The 21,791-nt window shown below is 46.0% G+C and overlaps 9 non-coding genes and 1 pseudogene across 9 annotated transcripts; all 10 read left to right on the top strand.

The window, feature by feature from the left end:
- The first annotated feature begins 1,202 nt into the window (after window positions 1-1,202).
- LOC130329789 (U2 spliceosomal RNA) lies at window positions 1,203-1,393 on the top strand. Its single transcript, XR_008873286.1, has one exon. It is a non-coding gene; the product is annotated as a U2 spliceosomal RNA (small nuclear RNA).
- A 2,089-nt stretch (window positions 1,394-3,482) lies between these two features.
- LOC130329788 (U2 spliceosomal RNA) lies at window positions 3,483-3,673 on the top strand. Its single transcript, XR_008873285.1, has one exon. It is a non-coding gene; the product is annotated as a U2 spliceosomal RNA (small nuclear RNA).
- Window positions 3,674-5,766: 2,093 nt separating this feature from the next.
- LOC130329787 (U2 spliceosomal RNA) lies at window positions 5,767-5,957 on the top strand. Its single transcript, XR_008873284.1, has one exon. It is a non-coding gene; the product is annotated as a U2 spliceosomal RNA (small nuclear RNA).
- A 2,091-nt stretch (window positions 5,958-8,048) lies between these two features.
- On the top strand, window positions 8,049-8,239 carry LOC130329786 (U2 spliceosomal RNA). Its single transcript, XR_008873283.1, has one exon. It is a non-coding gene; the product is annotated as a U2 spliceosomal RNA (small nuclear RNA).
- A 2,083-nt stretch (window positions 8,240-10,322) lies between these two features.
- LOC130329785 (U2 spliceosomal RNA) lies at window positions 10,323-10,513 on the top strand. Its single transcript, XR_008873282.1, has one exon. It is a non-coding gene; the product is annotated as a U2 spliceosomal RNA (small nuclear RNA).
- Window positions 10,514-12,592: 2,079 nt separating this feature from the next.
- Window positions 12,593-12,783, top strand: LOC130329795 (U2 spliceosomal RNA). Its single transcript, XR_008873290.1, has one exon. It is a non-coding gene; the product is annotated as a U2 spliceosomal RNA (small nuclear RNA).
- Window positions 12,784-14,874: 2,091 nt separating this feature from the next.
- Window positions 14,875-15,065, top strand: LOC130329794 (U2 spliceosomal RNA). Its single transcript, XR_008873289.1, has one exon. It is a non-coding gene; the product is annotated as a U2 spliceosomal RNA (small nuclear RNA).
- A 2,091-nt stretch (window positions 15,066-17,156) lies between these two features.
- LOC130329793 (U2 spliceosomal RNA) lies at window positions 17,157-17,347 on the top strand. The gene has a single exon (XR_008873288.1). It is a non-coding gene; the product is annotated as a U2 spliceosomal RNA (small nuclear RNA).
- A 2,091-nt stretch (window positions 17,348-19,438) lies between these two features.
- Window positions 19,439-19,629, top strand: LOC130329792 (U2 spliceosomal RNA). The gene has a single exon (XR_008873287.1). It is a non-coding gene; the product is annotated as a U2 spliceosomal RNA (small nuclear RNA).
- A 2,089-nt stretch (window positions 19,630-21,718) lies between these two features.
- On the top strand, window positions 21,719-21,791 carry LOC130329791 (U2 spliceosomal RNA; annotated as a pseudogene; the record flags this gene model as incomplete).

Genomic DNA, 21,791 nt, shown 5'->3' with positions numbered 1-21,791 from the left:
ACACATATTTGGCCTGCAACTTTCTGTGCGACAAATTCAGACAGGAAAAATCAGTATAAATCCTTAGAAAATTATCCCCCAGTGTCTCCATCTGCTGGCGGTATTGAATAAGCATTGCTGCACTGATGGGGTATGCATTAGACGAAAAAAAAGAAGAAAAAGAAGAATAATACGCCCAGAAAAGAGGCGAAAAGGAGAAAAACGTAAAAAAACGTGAAAAAAAAGTAAGAGGAAGAGAAGGGAAAAAAAGGTGGAAATGGGTTTAAAAGTGATTTCGGCGGAGAAATATATATATATATATATATATATATATATATATATATATATATACGCGCACACACACACATATATATAAACGTATTCTCCGTTGAGATATTGCAGCCGCTGCTGTGTCCAGGCCCAGGAGCCTTAGCACTGTGCTGTGATGTCACTCAATACCACTGACATCACTAGGTGTAAACAACATCTCTCCTTTGCTGTGTATGTGACTATGGAGCTGTTTGGTGATGTCGTCTATTATGGCCTTCATAGAAGCAACAGGAGATTGTTGCATCCATCTAGAACCCTCAGAACTACAGTGCTATGATGTCACTCACTTCCACAGGCCTTGCAGAGTGTAAACAACAACAACCCAGCTTTGTCGTGTATGTAACCATAGGGATTGTGATGTCACCTAGAACCTTCACAGCAGCGACAGCTTTATGAGGAGCATCAGCACTGCTCTGCCTGAGCAGAACCATCACCGCCATAGGTTGTCAAATAACCCGGATTTAACCCACACAGGTAAGTCCAATGGGGTGCAGGCATGTCCTCTATGCTTACAGCTTCCCGTGGGTGTTGGTTTGATACCGTTTGGGGACAGCCAAGGAGGCATCTGCAGGCAACAAAGGTAGGTGTGTGCTTGTGTGTGTGTTTCCTATGCAGATCCTAAGCCCAGTGTCACATGCAAGTAGGAGGAGTAAGAAGGGTTCCTGGCAAATCCGGGTTATGGATTGCATTTAAAAAGGCCCCGTGGGAGTGCAATGGGCCCCTGTCTTGCTGCTTAGCAATAATGGTATGGGTTTAGGTTCTGCTGTGTGTACTGGTGGTTGACTGCCCCCCAGCCCAGAGTGTGCATGGAAAATTGTCTGGCAGCCTCCCTGACAGCAAGCAGTGATAGTGCCCATGAAGGGGACCTTGTTGGGCCCGCCCCTTTCACGGTTATCGCTTCTCGGCCTTTTGGCTAAGATCAAGTGTAGTATCTGTTCTTATCAGTTTAATATCTGATACGTCCCCTATCTGGGGACCATATATTAAATGGATTTTTGAGAACGGGGGCCGATTTCGAAGCTTGCTTCCGTCGCCCTATGCATTGACCCGATATGGCAGTATCTTCGGGTACAGTGCACCACCCCCTTACAGGGTTAAAAAGAAAGATTCCTACTTTCATTGCTACCTGCTTGCTGGCTAGCCAGCTAGCCAGCCCTGTGGGCCTTGCTGCTGCTGCTGCTGCTGCTGCAGCCAAAAAACAAAAGGTGGTGCTGCTGCTGCTTCTGCTGCTTCTGCTTGTGTCTGGCCGCTGTTGGAGCGTCCAGGCACAGGACTTCTGCTGCTGCTGACTAAATGGCCTCCTTAATTGGATCATTTGAGTAGCCAGCACACCTGTGCAGGTAGGGCATGACATGATAGGCAGCTGCCTTGATAGCGGGTGGGTGCTGAATGTTCCTAATTGACAAAATAAGATTAATGCTTATGAAGAAATATAAAATCTCATCCCTTCCCCAATATCGCGCCACACCCCTACCCCTTAATTCCCTGGTTGAACTTGATGGACATATGTCTTTTTTCGACCGTACTAACTATGTAACTATGTAACATAACATGGGGGGGTCTCCTGGCTGTTCACACAGGTGTGTCATTGCTGTACATTGACCATGCATTGCTTCTGTGGTATTGCAAAGGCAAAGACAAATGCTTCCAGCCATCCATTGCACTAATGGATTGGTCATCAGCTGGCTGTCTATGTCCCGCATCAATATAGACCAAAGTACAGAGGGTTAGGCTATGCTATAGTGCACCTACCTGATGCATCAGAAGGTGCGAGGCCCTTGCTAAATTCTGTGCACAGACTTTGAGATCTATGCTTTAGACTGTATCTAAACCTGCTCCAACATGGACTGACATTCTGGCCTACTTTCAGCCGATGCGACTTGTCTGTCGCTGAACAGTCGCTTTTTATGTATTCAGCACCTATGTATAATGTTGTAAAAATGCTCTAGAAGCTAAAGTCGCAGAAATGTCACACATATTTGGCCTGCAACTTTCTGTGCGACAAATTCAGACAGGAAAAATCAGTATAAATCCTTAGAAAATTATCCCCCAGTGTCTCCATCTGCTGGCGGTATTGAATAAGCATTGCTGCACTGATGGGGTATGCATTAGACGAAAAAAAAGAAGAAAAAGAAGAATAATACGCCCAGAAAAGAGGCGAAAAGGAGAAAAACGTAAAAAAACGTGAAAAAAAAGTAAGAGGAAGAGAAGGGAAAAAAAGGTGGAAATGGGTTTAAAAGTGATTTCGGCGGAGAAATATATATATATATATATATATATATATATATATATATATATATACGCGCACACACACACATATATATAAACGTATTCTCCGTTGAGATATTGCAGCCGCTGCTGTGTCCAGGCCCAGGAGCCTTAGCACTGTGCTGTGATGTCACTCAATACCACTGACATCACTAGGTGTAAACAACATCTCTCCTTTGCTGTGTATGTGACTATGGAGCTGTTTGGTGATGTCGTCTATTATGGCCTTCATAGAAGCAACAGGAGATTGTTGCATCCATCTAGAACCCTCAGAACTACAGTGCTATGATGTCACTCACTTCCACAGGCCTTGCAGAGTGTAAACAACAACAACCCAGCTTTGTCGTGTATGTAACCATAGGGATTGTGATGTCACCTAGAACCTTCACAGCAGCGACAGCTTTATGAGGAGCATCAGCACTGCTCTGCCTGAGCAGAACCATCACCGCCATAGGTTGTCAAATAACCCGGATTTAACCCACACAGGTAAGTCCAATGGGGTGCAGGCATGTCCTCTATGCTTACAGCTTCCCGTGGGTGTTGGTTTGATACCGTTTGGGGACAGCCAAGGAGGCATCTGCAGGCAACAAAGGTAGGTGTGTGCTTGTGTGTGTGTTTCCTATGCAGATCCTAAGCCCAGTGTCACATGCAAGTAGGAGGAGTAAGAAGGGTTCCTGGCAAATCCGGGTTATGGATTGCATTTAAAAAGGCCCCGTGGGAGTGCAATGGGCCCCTGTCTTGCTGCTTAGCAATAATGGTATGGGTTTAGGTTCTGCTGTGTGTACTGGTGGTTGACTGCCCCCCAGCCCAGAGTGTGCATGGAAAATTGTCTGGCAGCCTCCCTGACAGCAAGCAGTGATAGTGCCCATGAAGGGGACCTTGTTGGGCCCGCCCCTTTCACGGTTATCGCTTCTCGGCCTTTTGGCTAAGATCAAGTGTAGTATCTGTTCTTATCAGTTTAATATCTGATACGTCCCCTATCTGGGGACCATATATTAAATGGATTTTTGAGAACGGGGGCCGATTTCGAAGCTTGCTTCCGTCGCCCTATGCATTGACCCGATATGGCAGTATCTTCGGGTACAGTGCACCACCCCCTTACAGGGTTAAAAAGAAAGATTCCTACTTTCATTGCTACCTGCTTGCTGGCTAGCCAGCTAGCCAGCCCTGTGGGCCTTGCTGCTGCTGCTGCTGCTGCTGCAGCCAAAAAACAAAAGGTGGTGCTGCTGCTGCTTCTGCTGCTTCTGCTTGTGTCTGGCCGCTGTTGGAGCGTCCAGGCACAGGACTTCTGCTGCTGCTGACTAAATGGCCTCCTTAATTGGATCATTTGAGTAGCCAGCACACCTGTGCAGGTAGGGCATGACATGATAGGCAGCTGCCTTGATAGCAGGTGGGTGCTGAATGTTCCTAATTGACAAAATAAGATTAATGCTTATGAAGAAATATAAAATCTCATCCCTTCCCCAATATCGCGCCACACCCCTACCCCTTAATTCCCTGGTTGAACTTGATGGACATATGTCTTTTTTCGACCGTACTAACTATGTAACTATGTAACATAACATGGGGGGGTCTCCTGGCTGTTCACACAGGTGTGTCATTGCTGTACATTGACCATGCATTGCTTCTGTGGTATTGCAAAGGCAAAGACAAATGCTTCCAGCCATCCATTGCACTAATGGATTGGTCATCAGCTGGCTGTCTATGTCCCGCATCAATATAGACCAAAGTACAGAGGGTTAGGCTATGCTATAGTGCACCTACCTGATGCATCAGAAGGTGCGAGGCCCTTGCTAAATTCTGTGCACAGACTTTGAGATCTATGCTTTAGACTGTATCTAAACCTGCTCCAACATGGACTGACATTCTGGCCTACTTTCAGCCGATGCGACTTGTCTGTCGCTGAACAGTCGCTTTTTATGTATTCAGCACCTATGTATAATGTTGTAAAAATGCTCTAGAAGCTAAAGTCGCAGAAATGTCACACATATTTGGCCTGCAACTTTCTGTGCGACAAATTCAGACAGGAAAAATCAGTATAAATCCTTAGAAAATTATCCCCCAGTGTCTCCATCTGCTGGCGGTATTGAATAAGCATTGCTGCACTGATGGGGTATGCATTAGACGAAAAAAAAGAAGAAAAAGAAGAATAATACGCCCAGAAAAGAGGCGAAAAGGAGAAAAACGTAAAAAAACGTGAAAAAAAAGTAAGAGGAAGAGAAGGGAAAAAAAGGTGGAAATGGGTTTAAAAGTGATTTCGGCGGAGAAATATATATATATATATATATATATATATATATATATATATATATATATACGCGCACACACACACATATATATAAACGTATTCTCCGTTGAGATATTGCAGCCGCTGCTGTGTCCAGGCCCAGGAGCCTTAGCACTGTGCTGTGATGTCACTCAATACCACTGACATCACTAGGTGTAAACAACATCTCTCCTTTGCTGTGTATGTGACTATGGAGCTGTTTGGTGATGTCGTCTATTATGGCCTTCATAGAAGCAACAGGAGATTGTTGCATCCATCTAGAACCCTCAGAACTACAGTGCTATGATGTCACTCACTTCCACAGGCCTTGCAGAGTGTAAACAACAACAACCCAGCTTTGTCGTGTATGTAACCATAGGGATTGTGATGTCACCTAGAACCTTCACAGCAGCGACAGCTTTATGAGGAGCATCAGCACTGCTCTGCCTGAGCAGAACCATCACCGCCATAGGTTGTCAAATAACCCGGATTTAACCCACACAGGTAAGTCCAATGGGGTGCAGGCATGTCCTCTATGCTTACAGCTTCCCGTGGGTGTTGGTTTGATACCGTTTGGGGACAGCCAAGGAGGCATCTGCAGGCAACAAAGGTAGGTGTGTGCTTGTGTGTGTGTTTCCTATGCAGATCCTAAGCCCAGTGTCACATGCAAGTAGGAGGAGTAAGAAGGGTTTCTGGCAAATCCGGGTTATGGATTGCATTTAAAAAGGCCCCGTGGGAGTGCAATGGGCCCCTGTCTTGCTGCTTAGCAATAATGGTATGGGTTTAGGTTCTGCTGTGTGTACTGGTGGTTGACTGCCCCCCAGCCCAGAGTGTGCATGGAAAATTGTCTGGCAGCCTCCCTGACAGCAAGCAGTGATAGTGCCCATGAAGGGGACCTTGTTGGGCCCGCCCCTTTCACGGTTATCGCTTCTCGGCCTTTTGGCTAAGATCAAGTGTAGTATCTGTTCTTATCAGTTTAATATCTGATACGTCCCCTATCTGGGGACCATATATTAAATGGATTTTTGAGAACGGGGGCCGATTTCGAAGCTTGCTTCCGTCGCCCTATGCATTGACCCGATATGGCAGTATCTTCGGGTACAGTGCACCACCCCCTTACAGGGTTAAAAAGAAAGATTCCTACTTTCATTGCTACCTGCTTGCTGGCTAGCCAGCTAGCCAGCCCTGTGGGCCTTGCTGCTGCTGCTGCTGCTGCTGCAGCCAAAAAACAAAAGGTGGTGCTGCTGCTGCTTCTGCTGCTTCTGCTTGTGTCTGGCCGCTGTTGGAGCGTCCAGGCACAGGACTTCTGCTGCTGCTGACTAAATGGCCTCCTTAATTGGATCATTTGAGTAGCCAGCACACCTGTGCAGGTAGGGCATGACATGATAGGCAGCTGCCTTGATAGCGGGTGGGTGCTGAATGTTCCTAATTGACAAAATAAGATTAATGCTTATGAAGAAATATAAAATCTCATCCCTTCCCCAATATCGCGCCACACCCCTACCCCTTAATTCCCTGGTTGAACTTGATGGACATATGTCTTTTTTCGACCGTACTAACTATGTAACTATGTAACATAACATGGGGGGGTCTCCTGGCTGTTCACACAGGTGTGTCATTGCTGTACATTGACCATGCATTGCTTCTGTGGTATTGCAAAGGCAAAGACAAATGCTTCCAGCCATCCATTGCACTAATGGATTGGTCATCAGCTGGCTGTCTATGTCCCGCATCAATATAGACCAAAGTACAGAGGGTTAGGCTATGCTATAGTGCACCTACCTGATGCATCAGAAGGTGCGAGGCCCTTGCTAAATTCTGTGCACAGACTTTGAGATCTATGCTTTAGACTGTATCTAAACCTGCTCCAACATGGACTGACATTCTGGCCTACTTTCAGCCGATGCGACTTGTCTGTCGCTGAACAGTCGCTTTTTATGTATTCAGCACCTATGTATAATGTTGTAAAAATGCTCTAGAAGCTAAAGTCGCAGAAATGTCACACATATTTGGCCTGCAACTTTCTGTGCGACAAATTCAGACAGGAAAAATCAGTATAAATCCTTAGAAAATTATCCCCCAGTGTCTCCATCTGCTGGCGGTATTGAATAAGCATTGCTGCACTGATGGGGTATGCATTAGACGAAAAAAAAGAAGAAAAAGAAGAATAATACGCCCAGAAAAGAGGCGAAAAGGAGAAAAACGTAAAAAAACGTGAAAAAAAAGTAAGAGGAAGAGAAGGGAAAAAAAGGTGGAAATGGGTTTAAAAGTGATTTCGGCGGAGAAATATATATATATATATATATATATATATATATATATATATATATATACGCGCACACACACACATATATATAAACGTATTCTCCGTTGAGATATTGCAGCCGCTGCTGTGTCCAGGCCCAGGAGCCTTAGCACTGTGCTGTGATGTCACTCAATACCACTGACATCACTAGGTGTAAACAACATCTCTCCTTTGCTGTGTATGTGACTATGGAGCTGTTTGGTGATGTCGTCTATTATGGCCTTCATAGAAGCAACAGGAGATTGTTGCATCCATCTAGAACCCTCAGAACTACAGTGCTATGATGTCACTCACTTCCACAGGCCTTGCAGAGTGTAAACAACAACAACCCAGCTTTGTCGTGTATGTAACCATAGGGATTGTGATGTCACCTAGAACCTTCACAGCAGCGACAGCTTTATGAGGAGCATCAGCACTGCTCTGCCTGAGCAGAACCATCACCGCCATAGGTTGTCAAATAACCCGGATTTAACCCACACAGGTAAGTCCAATGGGGTGCAGGCATGTCCTCTATGCTTACAGCTTCCCGTGGGTGTTGGTTTGATACCGTTTGGGGACAGCCAAGGAGGCATCTGCAGGCAACAAAGGTAGGTGTGTGCTTGTGTGTGTGTTTCCTATGCAGATCCTAAGCCCAGTGTCACATGCAAGTAGGAGGAGTAAGAAGGGTTCCTGGCAAATCCGGGTTATGGATTGCATTTAAAAAGGCCCCGTGGGAGTGCAATGGGCCCCTGTCTTGCTGCTTAGCAATAATGGTATGGGTTTAGGTTCTGCTGTGTGTACTGGTGGTTGACTGCCCCCCAGCCCAGAGTGTGCATGGAAAATTGTCTGGCAGCCTCCCTGACAGCAAGCAGTGATAGTGCCCATGAAGGGGACCTTGTTGGGCCCGCCCCTTTCACGGTTATCGCTTCTCGGCCTTTTGGCTAAGATCAAGTGTAGTATCTGTTCTTATCAGTTTAATATCTGATACGTCCCCTATCTGGGGACCATATATTAAATGGATTTTTGAGAACGGGGGCCGATTTCGAAGCTTGCTTCCGTCGCCCTATGCATTGACCCGATATGGCAGTATCTTCGGGTACAGTGCACCACCCCCTTACAGGGTTAAAAAGAAAGATTCCTACTTTCATTGCTACCTGCTTGCTGGCTAGCCAGCTAGCCAGCCCTGTGGGCCTTGCTGCTGCTGCTGCTGCTGCTGCAGCCAAAAAACAAAAGGTGGTGCTGCTGCTGCTTCTGCTGCTTCTGCTTGTGTCTGGCCGCTGTTGGAGCGTCCAGGCACAGGACTTCTGCTGCTGCTGACTAAATGGCCTCCTTAATTGGATCATTTGAGTAGCCAGCACACCTGTGCAGGTAGGGCATGACATGATAGGCAGCTGCCTTGATAGCGGGTGGGTGCTGAATGTTCCTAATTGACAAAATAAGATTAATGCTTATGAAGAAATATAAAATCTCATCCCTTCCCCAATATCGCGCCACACCCCTACCCCTTAATTCCCTGGTTGAACTTGATGGACATATGTCTTTTTTCGACCGTACTAACTATGTAACTATGTAACATAACATGGGGGGGTCTCCTGGCTGTTCACACAGGTGTGTCATTGCTGTACATTGACCATGCATTGCTTCTGTGGTATTGCAAAGGCAAAGACAAATGCTTCCAGCCATCCATTGCACTAATGGATTGGTCATCAGCTGGCTGTCTATGTCCCGCATCAATATAGACCAAAGTACAGAGGGTTAGGCTATGCTATAGTGCACCTACCTGATGCATCAGAAGGTGCGAGGCCCTTGCTAAATTCTGTGCACAGACTTTGAGATCTATGCTTTAGACTGTATCTAAACCTGCTCCAACATGGACTGACATTCTGGCCTACTTTCAGCCGATGCGACTTGTCTGTCGCTGAACAGTCGCTTTTTATGTATTCAGCACCTATGTATAATGTTGTAAAAATGCTCTAGAAGCTAAAGTCGCAGAAATGTCACACATATTTGGCCTGCAACTTTCTGTGCGACAAATTCAGACAGGAAAAATCAGTATAAATCCTTAGAAAATTATCCCCCAGTGTCTCCATCTGCTGGCGGTATTGAATAAGCATTGCTGCACTGATGGGGTATGCATTAGACGAAAAAAAAGAAGAAAAAGAAGAATAATACGCCCAGAAAAGAGGCGAAAAGGAGAAAAACGTAAAAAAACGTGAAAAAAAAGTAAGAGGAAGAGAAGGGAAAAAAAGGTGGAAATGGGTTTAAAAGTGATTTCGGCGGAGAAATATATATATATATATATATATATATATATATATATATACGCGCACACACACACATATATATAAACGTATTCTCCGTTGAGATATTGCAGCCGCTGCTGTGTCCAGGCCCAGGAGCCTTAGCACTGTGCTGTGATGTCACTCAATACCACTGACATCACTAGGTGTAAACAACATCTCTCCTTTGCTGTGTATGTGACTATGGAGCTGTTTGGTGATGTCGTCTATTATGGCCTTCATAGAAGCAACAGGAGATTGTTGCATCCATCTAGAACCCTCAGAACTACAGTGCTATGATGTCACTCACTTCCACAGGCCTTGCAGAGTGTAAACAACAACAACCCAGCTTTGTCGTGTATGTAACCATAGGGATTGTGATGTCACCTAGAACCTTCACAGCAGCGACAGCTTTATGAGGAGCATCAGCACTGCTCTGCCTGAGCAGAACCATCACCGCCATAGGTTGTCAAATAACCCGGATTTAACCCACACAGGTAAGTCCAATGGGGTGCAGGCATGTCCTCTATGCTTACAGCTTCCCGTGGGTGTTGGTTTGATACCGTTTGGGGACAGCCAAGGAGGCATCTGCAGGCAACAAAGGTAGGTGTGTGCTTGTGTGTGTGTTTCCTATGCAGATCCTAAGCCCAGTGTCACATGCAAGTAGGAGGAGTAAGAAGGGTTCCTGGCAAATCCGGGTTATGGATTGCATTTAAAAAGGCCCCGTGGGAGTGCAATGGGCCCCTGTCTTGCTGCTTAGCAATAATGGTATGGGTTTAGGTTCTGCTGTGTGTACTGGTGGTTGACTGCCCCCCAGCCCAGAGTGTGCATGGAAAATTGTCTGGCAGCCTCCCTGACAGCAAGCAGTGATAGTGCCCATGAAGGGGACCTTGTTGGGCCCGCCCCTTTCACGGTTATAGCTTCTCGGCCTTTTGGCTAAGATCAAGTGTAGTATCTGTTCTTATCAGTTTAATATCTGATACGTCCCCTATCTGGGGACCATATATTAAATGGATTTTTGAGAACGGGGGCCGATTTCGAAGCTTGCTTCCGTCGCCCTATGCATTGACCCGATATGGCAGTATCTTCGGGTACAGTGCACCACCCCCTTACAGGGTTAAAAAGAAAGATTCCTACTTTCATTGCTACCTGCTTGCTGGCTAGCCAGCTAGCCAGCCCTGTGGGCCTTGCTGCTGCTGCAGCCAAAAAACAAAAGGTGGTGCTGCTGCTGCTTCTGCTGCTTCTGCTTGTGTCTGGCCGCTGTTGGAGCGTCCAGGCACAGGACTTCTGCTGCTGCTGACTAAATGGCCTCCTTAATTGGATCATTTGAGTAGCCAGCACACCTGTGCAGGTAGGGCATGACATGATAGGCAGCTGCCTTGATAGCGGGTGGGTGCTGAATGTTCCTAATTGACAAAATAAGATTAATGCTTATGAAGAAATATAAAATCTCATCCCTTCCCCAATATCGCGCCACACCCCTACCCCTTAATTCCCTGGTTGAACTTGATGGACATATGTCTTTTTTCGACCGTACTAACTATGTAACTATGTAACATAACATGGGGGGGTCTCCTGGCTGTTCACACAGGTGTGTCATTGCTGTACATTGACCATGCATTGCTTCTGTGGTATTGCAAAGGCAAAGACAAATGCTTCCAGCCATCCATTGCACTAATGGATTGGTCATCAGCTGGCTGTCTATGTCCCGCATCAATATAGACCAAAGTACAGAGGGTTAGGCTATGCTATAGTGCACCTACCTGATGCATCAGAAGGTGCGAGGCCCTTGCTAAATTCTGTGCACAGACTTTGAGATCTATGCTTTAGACTGTATCTAAACCTGCTCCAACATGGACTGACATTCTGGCCTACTTTCAGCCGATGCGACTTGTCTGTCGCTGAACAGTCGCTTTTTATGTATTCAGCACCTATGTATAATGTTGTAAAAATGCTCTAGAAGCTAAAGTCGCAGAAATGTCACACATATTTGGCCTGCAACTTTCTGTGCGACAAATTCAGACAGGAAAAATCAGTATAAATCCTTAGAAAATTATCCCCCAGTGTCTCCATCTGCTGGCGGTATTGAATAAGCATTGCTGCACTGATGGGGTATGCATTAGACGAAAAAAAAGAAGAAAAAGAAGAATAATACGCCCAGAAAAGAGGCGAAAAGGAGAAAAACGTAAAAAAACGTGAAAAAAAAGTAAGAGGAAGAGAAGGGAAAAAAAGGTGGAAATGGGTTTAAAAGTGATTTCGGCGGAGAAATATATATATATATATATATATATATATATATATATATATATATATACGCGCACACACACACATATATATAAACGTATTCTCCGTTGAGATATTGCAGCCGCTGCTGTGTCCAGGCCCAGGAGCCTTAGCACTGTGCTGTGATGTCACTCAATACCACTGACATCACTAGGTGTAAACAACATCTCTCCTTTGCTGTGTATGTGACTATGGAGCTGTTTGGTGATGTCGTCTATTATGGCCTTCATAGAAGCAACAGGAGATTGTTGCATCCATCTAGAACCCTCAGAACTACAGTGCTATGATGTCACTCACTTCCACAGGCCTTGCAGAGTGTAAACAACAACAACCCAGCTTTGTCGTGTATGTAACCATAGGGATTGTGATGTCACCTAGAACCTTCACAGCAGCGACAGCTTTATGAGGAGCATCAGCACTGCTCTGCCTGAGCAGAACCATCACCGCCATAGGTTGTCAAATAACCCGGATTTAACCCACACAGGTAAGTCCAATGGGGTGCAGGCATGTCCTCTATGCTTACAGCTTCCCGTGGGTGTTGGTTTGATACCGTTTGGGGACAGCCAAGGAGGCATCTGCAGGCAACAAAGGTAGGTGTGTGCTTGTGTGTGTGTTTCCTATGCAGATCCTAAGCCCAGTGTCACATGCAAGTAGGAGGAGTAAGAAGGGTTCCTGGCAAATCCGGGTTATGGATTGCATTTAAAAAGGCCCCGTGGGAGTGCAATGGGCCCCTGTCTTGCTGCTTAGCAATAATGGTATGGGTTTAGGTTCTGCTGTGTGTACTGGTGGTTGACTGCCCCCCAGCCCAGAGTGTGCATGGAAAATTGTCTGGCAGCCTCCCTGACAGCAAGCAGTGATAGTGCCCATGAAGGGGACCTTGTTGGGCCCGCCCCTTTCACGGTTATCGCTTCTCGGCCTTTTGGCTAAGATCAAGTGTAGTATCTGTTCTTATCAGTTTAATATCTGATACGTCCCCTATCTGGGGACCATATATTAAATGGATTTTTGAGAACGGGGGCCGATTTCGAAGCTTGCTTCCGTCGCCCTATGCATTGACCCGATATGGCAGTATCTTCGGGTACAGTGCACCACCCCCTTACAGGGTTAAAAAGAAAGATTCCTACTTTCATTGCTACCTGCTTGCTGGCTAGCCAGCTAGCCAGCCCTGTGGGCCTTGCTGCTGCTGCTGCTGCTGCTGCAGCCAAAAAACAAAAGGTGGTGCTGCTGCTGCTTCTGCTGCTTCTGCTTGTGTCTGGCCGCTGTTGGAGCGTCCAGGCACAGGACTTCTGCTGCTGCTGACTAAATGGCCTCCTTAATTGGATCATTTGAGTAGCCAGCACACCTGTGCAGGTAGGGCATGACATGATAGGCAGCTGCCTTGATAGCGGGTGGGTGCTGAATGTTCCTAATTGACAAAATAAGATTAATGCTTATGAAGAAATATAAAATCTCATCCCTTCCCCAATATCGCGCCACACCCCTACCCCTTAATTCCCTGGTTGAACTTGATGGACATATGTCTTTTTTCGACCGTACTAACTATGTAACTATGTAACATAACATGGGGGGGTCTCCTGGCTGTTCACACAGGTGTGTCATTGCTGTACATTGACCATGCATTGCTTCTGTGGTATTGCAAAGGCAAAGACAAATGCTTCCAGCCATCCATTGCACTAATGGATTGGTCATCAGCTGGCTGTCTATGTCCCGCATCAATATAGACCAAAGTACAGAGGGTTAGGCTATGCTATAGTGCACCTACCTGATGCATCAGAAGGTGCGAGGCCCTTGCTAAATTCTGTGCACAGACTTTGAGATCTATGCTTTAGACTGTATCTAAACCTGCTCCAACATGGACTGACATTCTGGCCTACTTTCAGCCGATGCGACTTGTCTGTCGCTGAACAGTCGCTTTTTATGTATTCAGCACCTATGTATAATGTTGTAAAAATGCTCTAGAAGCTAAAGTCGCAGAAATGTCACACATATTTGGCCTGCAACTTTCTGTGCGACAAATTCAGACAGGAAAAATCAGTATAAATCCTTAGAAAATTATCCCCCAGTGTCTCCATCTGCTGGCGGTATTGAATAAGCATTGCTGCACTGATGGGGTATGCATTAGACGAAAAAAAAGAAGAAAAAGAAGAATAATACGCCCAGAAAAGAGGCGAAAAGGAGAAAAACGTAAAAAAACGTGAAAAAAAAGTAAGAGGAAGAGAAGGGAAAAAAAGGTGGAAATGGGTTTAAAAGTGATTTCGGCGGAGAAATATATATATATATATATATATATATATATATATATATATATATATACGCGCACACACACACATATATATAAACGTATTCTCCGTTGAGATATTGCAGCCGCTGCTGTGTCCAGGCCCAGGAGCCTTAGCACTGTGCTGTGATGTCACTCAATACCACTGACATCACTAGGTGTAAACAACATCTCTCCTTTGCTGTGTATGTGACTATGGAGCTGTTTGGTGATGTCGTCTATTATGGCCTTCATAGAAGCAACAGGAGATTGTTGCATCCATCTAGAACCCTCAGAACTACAGTGCTATGATGTCACTCACTTCCACAGGCCTTGCAGAGTGTAAACAACAACAACCCAGCTTTGTCGTGTATGTAACCATAGGGATTGTGATGTCACCTAGAACCTTCACAGCAGCGACAGCTTTATGAGGAGCATCAGCACTGCTCTGCCTGAGCAGAACCATCACCGCCATAGGTTGTCAAATAACCCGGATTTAACCCACACAGGTAAGTCCAATGGGGTGCAGGCATGTCCTCTATGCTTACAGCTTCCCGTGGGTGTTGGTTTGATACCGTTTGGGGACAGCCAAGGAGGCATCTGCAGGCAACAAAGGTAGGTGTGTGCTTGTGTGTGTGTTTCCTATGCAGATCCTAAGCCCAGTGTCACATGCAAGTAGGAGGAGTAAGAAGGGTTCCTGGCAAATCCGGGTTATGGATTGCATTTAAAAAGGCCCCGTGGGAGTGCAATGGGCCCCTGTCTTGCTGCTTAGCAATAATGGTATGGGTTTAGGTTCTGCTGTGTGTACTGGTGGTTGACTGCCCCCCAGCCCAGAGTGTGCATGGAAAATTGTCTGGCAGCCTCCCTGACAGCAAGCAGTGATAGTGCCCATGAAGGGGACCTTGTTGGGCCCGCCCCTTTCACGGTTATCGCTTCTCGGCCTTTTGGCTAAGATCAAGTGTAGTATCTGTTCTTATCAGTTTAATATCTGATACGTCCCCTATCTGGGGACCATATATTAAATGGATTTTTGAGAACGGGGGCCGATTTCGAAGCTTGCTTCCGTCGCCCTATGCATTGACCCGATATGGCAGTATCTTCGGGTACAGTGCACCACCCCCTTACAGGGTTAAAAAGAAAGATTCCTACTTTCATTGCTACCTGCTTGCTGGCTAGCCAGCTAGCCAGCCCTGTGGGCCTTGCTGCTGCTGCTGCTGCTGCTGCAGCCAAAAAACAAAAGGTGGTGCTGCTGCTGCTTCTGCTGCTTCTGCTTGTGTCTGGCCGCTGTTGGAGCGTCCAGGCACAGGACTTCTGCTGCTGCTGACTAAATGGCCTCCTTAATTGGATCATTTGAGTAGCCAGCACACCTGTGCAGGTAGGGCATGACATGATAGGCAGCTGCCTTGATAGCGGGTGGGTGCTGAATGTTCCTAATTGACAAAATAAGATTAATGCTTATGAAGAAATATAAAATCTCATCCCTTCCCCAATATCGCGCCACACCCCTACCCCTTAATTCCCTGGTTGAACTTGATGGACATATGTCTTTTTTCGACCGTACTAACTATGTAACTATGTAACATAACATGGGGGGGTCTCCTGGCTGTTCACACAGGTGTGTCATTGCTGTACATTGACCATGCATTGCTTCTGTGGTATTGCAAAGGCAAAGACAAATGCTTCCAGCCATCCATTGCACTAATGGATTGGTCATCAGCTGGCTGTCTATGTCCCGCATCAATATAGACCAAAGTACAGAGGGTTAGGCTATGCTATAGTGCACCTACCTGATGCATCAGAAGGTGCGAGGCCCTTGCTAAATTCTGTGCACAGACTTTGAGATCTATGCTTTAGACTGTATCTAAACCTGCTCCAACATGGACTGACATTCTGGCCTACTTTCAGCCGATGCGACTTGTCTGTCGCTGAACAGTCGCTTTTTATGTATTCAGCACCTATGTATAATGTTGTAAAAATGCTCTAGAAGCTAAAGTCGCAGAAATGTCACACATATTTGGCCTGCAACTTTCTGTGCGACAAATTCAGACAGGAAAAATCAGTATAAATCCTTAGAAAATTATCCCCCAGTGTCTCCATCTGCTGGCGGTATTGAATAAGCATTGCTGCACTGATGGGGTATGCATTAGACGAAAAAAAAGAAGAAAAAGAAGAATAATACGCCCAGAAAAGAGGCGAAAAGGAGAAAAACGTAAAAAAACGTGAAAAAAAAGTAAGAGGAAGAGAAGGGAAAAAAAGGTGGAAATGGGTTTAAAAGTGATTTCGGCGGAGAAATATATATATATATATATATATATATATATATATATATATATATATACGCGCACACACACACATATATATAAACGTATTCTCCGTTGAGATATTGCAGCCGCTGCTGTGTCCAGGCCCAGGAGCCTTAGCACTGTGCTGTGATGTCACTCAATACCACTGACATCACTAGGTGTAAACAACATCTCTCCTTTGCTGTGTATGTGACTATGGAGCTGTTTGGTGATGTCGTCTATTATGGCCTTCATAGAAGCAACAGGAGATTGTTGCATCCATCTAGAACCCTCAGAACTACAGTGCTATGATGTCACTCACTTCCACAGGCCTTGCAGAGTGTAAACAACAACAACCCAGCTTTGTCGTGTATGTAACCATAGGGATTGTGATGTCACCTAGAACCTTCACAGCAGCGACAGCTTTATGAGGAGCATCAGCACTGCTCTGCCTGAGCAGAACCATCACCGCCATAGGTTGTCAAATAACCCGGATTTAACCCACACAGGTAAGTCCAATGGGGTGCAGGCATGTCCTCTATGCTTACAGCTTCCCGTGGGTGTTGGTTTGATACCGTTTGGGGACAGCCAAGGAGGCATCTGCAGGCAACAAAGGTAGGTGTGTGCTTGTGTGTGTGTTTCCTATGCAGATCCTAAGCCCAGTGTCACATGCAAGTAGGAGGAGTAAGAAGGGTTCCTGGCAAATCCGGGTTATGGATTGCATTTAAAAAGGCCCCGTGGGAGTGCAATGGGCCCCTGTCTTGCTGCTTAGCAATAATGGTATGGGTTTAGGTTCTGCTGTGTGTACTGGTGGTTGACTGCCCCCCAGCCCAGAGTGTGCATGGAAAATTGTCTGGCAGCCTCCCTGACAGCAAGCAGTGATAGTGCCCATGAAGGGGACCTTGTTGGGCCCGCCCCTTTCACGGTTATCGCTTCTCGGCCTTTTGGCTAAGATCAAGTGTAGTATCTGTTCTTATCAGTTTAATATCTGATACGTCCCCTATCTGGGGACCATATATTAAATGGATTTTTGAGAACGGGGGCCGATTTCGAAGCTTGCTTCCGTCGCCCTATGCATTGACCCGATATGGCAGTATCTTCGGGTACAGTGCACCACCCCCTTACAGGGTTAAAAAGAAAGATTCCTACTTTCATTGCTACCTGCTTGCTGGCTAGCCAGCTAGCCAGCCCTGTGGGCCTTGCTGCTGCTGCTGCTGCTGCTGCAGCCAAAAAACAAAAGGTGGTGCTGCTGCTGCTTCTGCTGCTTCTGCTTGTGTCTGGCCGCTGTTGGAGCGTCCAGGCACAGGACTTCTGCTGCTGCTGACTAAATGGCCTCCTTAATTGGATCATTTGAGTAGCCAGCACACCTGTGCAGGTAGGGCATGACATGATAGGCAGCTGCCTTGATAGCGGGTGGGTGCTGAATGTTCCTAATTGACAAAATAAGATTAATGCTTATGAAGAAATATAAAATCTCATCCCTTCCCCAATATCGCGCCACACCCCTACCCCTTAATTCCCTGGTTGAACTTGATGGACATATGTCTTTTTTCGACCGTACTAACTATGTAACTATGTAACATAACATGGGGGGGTCTCCTGGCTGTTCACACAGGTGTGTCATTGCTGTACATTGACCATGCATTGCTTCTGTGGTATTGCAAAGGCAAAGACAAATGCTTCCAGCCATCCATTGCACTAATGGATTGGTCATCAGCTGGCTGTCTATGTCCCGCATCAATATAGACCAAAGTACAGAGGGTTAGGCTATGCTATAGTGCACCTACCTGATGCATCAGAAGGTGCGAGGCCCTTGCTAAATTCTGTGCACAGACTTTGAGATCTATGCTTTAGACTGTATCTAAACCTGCTCCAACATGGACTGACATTCTGGCCTACTTTCAGCCGATGCGACTTGTCTGTCGCTGAACAGTCGCTTTTTATGTATTCAGCACCTATGTATAATGTTGTAAAAATGCTCTAGAAGCTAAAGTCGCAGAAATGTCACACATATTTGGCCTGCAACTTTCTGTGCGACAAATTCAGACAGGAAAAATCAGTATAAATCCTTAGAAAATTATCCCCCAGTGTCTCCATCTGCTGGCGGTATTGAATAAGCATTGCTGCACTGATGGGGTATGCATTAGACGAAAAAAAAGAAGAAAAAGAAGAATAATACGCCCAGAAAAGAGGCGAAAAGGAGAAAAACGTAAAAAAACGTGAAAAAAAAGTAAGAGGAAGAGAAGGGAAAAAAAGGTGGAAATGGGTTTAAAAGTGATTTCGGCGGAGAAATATATATATATATATATATATATATATATATATATATATATATATACGCGCACACACACACATATATATAAACGTATTCTCCGTTGAGATATTGCAGCCGCTGCTGTGTCCAGGCCCAGGAGCCTTAGCACTGTGCTGTGATGTCACTCAATACCACTGACATCACTAGGTGTAAACAACATCTCTCCTTTGCTGTGTATGTGACTATGGAGCTGTTTGGTGATGTCGTCTATTACGGCCTTCATAGAAGCAACAGGAGATTGTTGCATCCATCTAGAACCCTCAGAACTACAGTGCTATGATGTCACTCACTTCCACAGGCCTTGCAGAGTGTAAACAACAACAACCCAGCTTTGTCGTGTATGTAACCATAGGGATTGTGATGTCACCTAGAACCTTCACAGCAGCGACAGCTTTATGAGGAGCATCAGCACTGCTCTGCCTGAGCAGAACCATCACCGCCATAGGTTGTCAAATAACCCGGATTTAACCCACACAGGTAAGTCCAATGGGGTGCAGGCATGTCCTCTATGCTTACAGCTTCCCGTGGGTGTTGGTTTGATACCGTTTGGGGACAGCCAAGGAGGCATCTGCAGGCAACAAAGGTAGGTGTGTGCTTGTGTGTGTGTTTCCTATGCAGATCCTAAGCCCAGTGTCACATGCAAGTAGGAGGAGTAAGAAGGGTTCCTGGCAAATCCGGGTTATGGATTGCATTTAAAAAGGCCCCGTGGGAGTGCAATGGGCCCCTGTCTTGCTGCTTAGCAATAATGGTATGGGTTTAGGTTCTGCTGTGTGTACTGGTGGTTGACTGCCCCCCAGCCCAGAGTGTGCATGGAAAATTGTCTGGCAGCCTCCCTGACAGCAAGCAGTGATAGTGCCCATGAAGGGGACCTTGTTGGGCCCGCCCCTTTCACGGTTATCGCTTCTCGGCCTTTTGGCTAAGATCAAGTGTAGTATCTGTTCTTATCAGTTTAATATCTGATACGTCCCCTATCTGGGGACCATATATTAAATGGATTTTTGAGAACGGGGGCCGATTTCGAAGCTTGCTTCCGTCGCCCTATGCATTGACCCGATATGGCAGTATCTTCGGGTACAGTGCACCACCCCCTTACAGGGTTAAAAAGAAAGATTCCTACTTTCATTGCTACCTGCTTGCTGGCTAGCCAGCTAGCCAGCCCTGTGGGCCTTGCTGCTGCTGCTGCTGCTGCTGCAGCCAAAAAACAAAAGGTGGTGCTGCTGCTGCTTCTGCTGCTTCTGCTTGTGTCTGGCCGCTGTTGGAGCGTCCAGGCACAGGACTTCTGCTGCTGCTGACTAAATGGCCTCCTTAATTGGATCATTTGAGTAGCCAGCACACCTGTGCAGGTAGGGCATGACATGATAGGCAGCTGCCTTGATAGCGGGTGGGTGCTGAATGTTCCTAATTGACAAAATAAGATTAATGCTTATGAAGAAATATAAAATCTCATCCCTTCCCCAATATCGCGCCACACCCCTACCCCTTAATTCCCTGGTTGAACTTGATGGACATATGTCTTTTTTCGACCGTACTAACTATGTAACTATGTAACATAACATGGGGGGGTCTCCTGGCTGTTCACACAGGTGTGTCATTGCTGTACATTGACCATGCATTGCTTCTGTGGTATTGCAAAGGCAAAGACAAATGCTTCCAGCCATCCATTGCACTAATGGATTGGTCATCAGCTGGCTGTCTATGTCCCGCATCAATATAGACCAAAGTACAGAGGGTTAGGCTATGCTATAGTGCACCTACCTGATGCATCAGAAGGTGCGAGGCCCTTGCTAAATTCTGTGCACAGACTTTGAGATCTATGCTTTAGACTGTATCTAAACCTGCTCCAACATGGACTGACATTCTGGCCTACTTTCAGCCGATGCGACTTGTCTGTCGCTGAACAGTCGCTTTTTATGTATTCAGCACCTATGTATAATGTTGTAAAAATGCTCTAGAAGCTAAAGTCGCAGAAATGTCACACATATTTGGCCTGCAACTTTCTGTGCGACAAATTCAGACAGGAAAAATCAGTATAAATCCTTAGAAAATTATCCCCCAGTGTCTCCATCTGCTGGCGGTATTGAATAAGCATTGCTGCACTGATGGGGTATGCATTAGACGAAAAAAAAGAAGAAAAAGAAGAATAATACGCCCAGAAAAGAGGCGAAAAGGAGAAAAACGTAAAAAAACGTGAAAAAAAAGTAAGAGGAAGAGAAGGGAAAAAAAGGTGGAAATGGGTTTAAAAGTGATTTCGGCGGAGAAATATATATATATATATATATATATATATATATATATATATATATACGCGCACACACACACATATATATAAACGTATTCTCCGTTGAGATATTGCAGCCGCTGCTGTGTCCAGGCCCAGGAGCCTTAGCACTGTGCTGTGATGTCACTCAATACCACTGACATCACTAGGTGTAAACAACATCTCTCCTTTGCTGTGTATGTGACTATGGAGCTGTTTGGTGATGTCGTCTATTATGGCCTTCATAGAAGCAACAGGAGATTGTTGCATCCATCTAGAACCCTCAGAACTACAGTGCTATGATGTCACTCACTTCCACAGGCCTTGCAGAGTGTAAACAACAACAACCCAGCTTTGTCGTGTATGTAACCATAGGGATTGTGATGTCACCTAGAACCTTCACAGCAGCGACAGCTTTATGAGGAGCATCAGCACTGCTCTGCCTGAGCAGAACCATCACCGCCATAGGTTGTCAAATAACCCGGATTTAACCCACACAGGTAAGTCCAATGGGGTGCAGGCATGTCCTCTATGCTTACAGCTTCCCGTGGGTGTTGGTTTGATACCGTTTGGGGACAGCCAAGGAGGCATCTGCAGGCAACAAAGGTAGGTGTGTGCTTGTGTGTGTGTTTCCTATGCAGATCCTAAGCCCAGTGTCACATGCAAGTAGGAGGAGTAAGAAGGGTTCCTGGCAAATCCGGGTTATGGATTGCATTTAAAAAGGCCCCGTGGGAGTGCAATGGGCCCCTGTCTTGCTGCTTAGCAATAATGGTATGGGTTTAGGTTCTGCTGTGTGTACTGGTGGTTGACTGCCCCCCAGCCCAGAGTGTGCATGGAAAATTGTCTGGCAGCCTCCCTGACAGCAAGCAGTGATAGTGCCCATGAAGGGGACCTTGTTGGGCCCGCCCCTTTCACGGTTATCGCTTCTCGGCCTTTTGGCTAAGATCAAGTGTAGTATCTGTTCTTATCAGTTTAATATCTGATACGTCCCC

Source organism: Hyla sarda, unplaced genomic scaffold, assembly GCF_029499605.1.
Source record: "Hyla sarda isolate aHylSar1 unplaced genomic scaffold, aHylSar1.hap1 scaffold_3211, whole genome shotgun sequence".
NCBI classification, from domain to species: domain Eukaryota; kingdom Metazoa; phylum Chordata; class Amphibia; order Anura; family Hylidae; genus Hyla; species Hyla sarda.
This window is presented reverse-complemented; position numbering and strand designations above follow the sequence as displayed.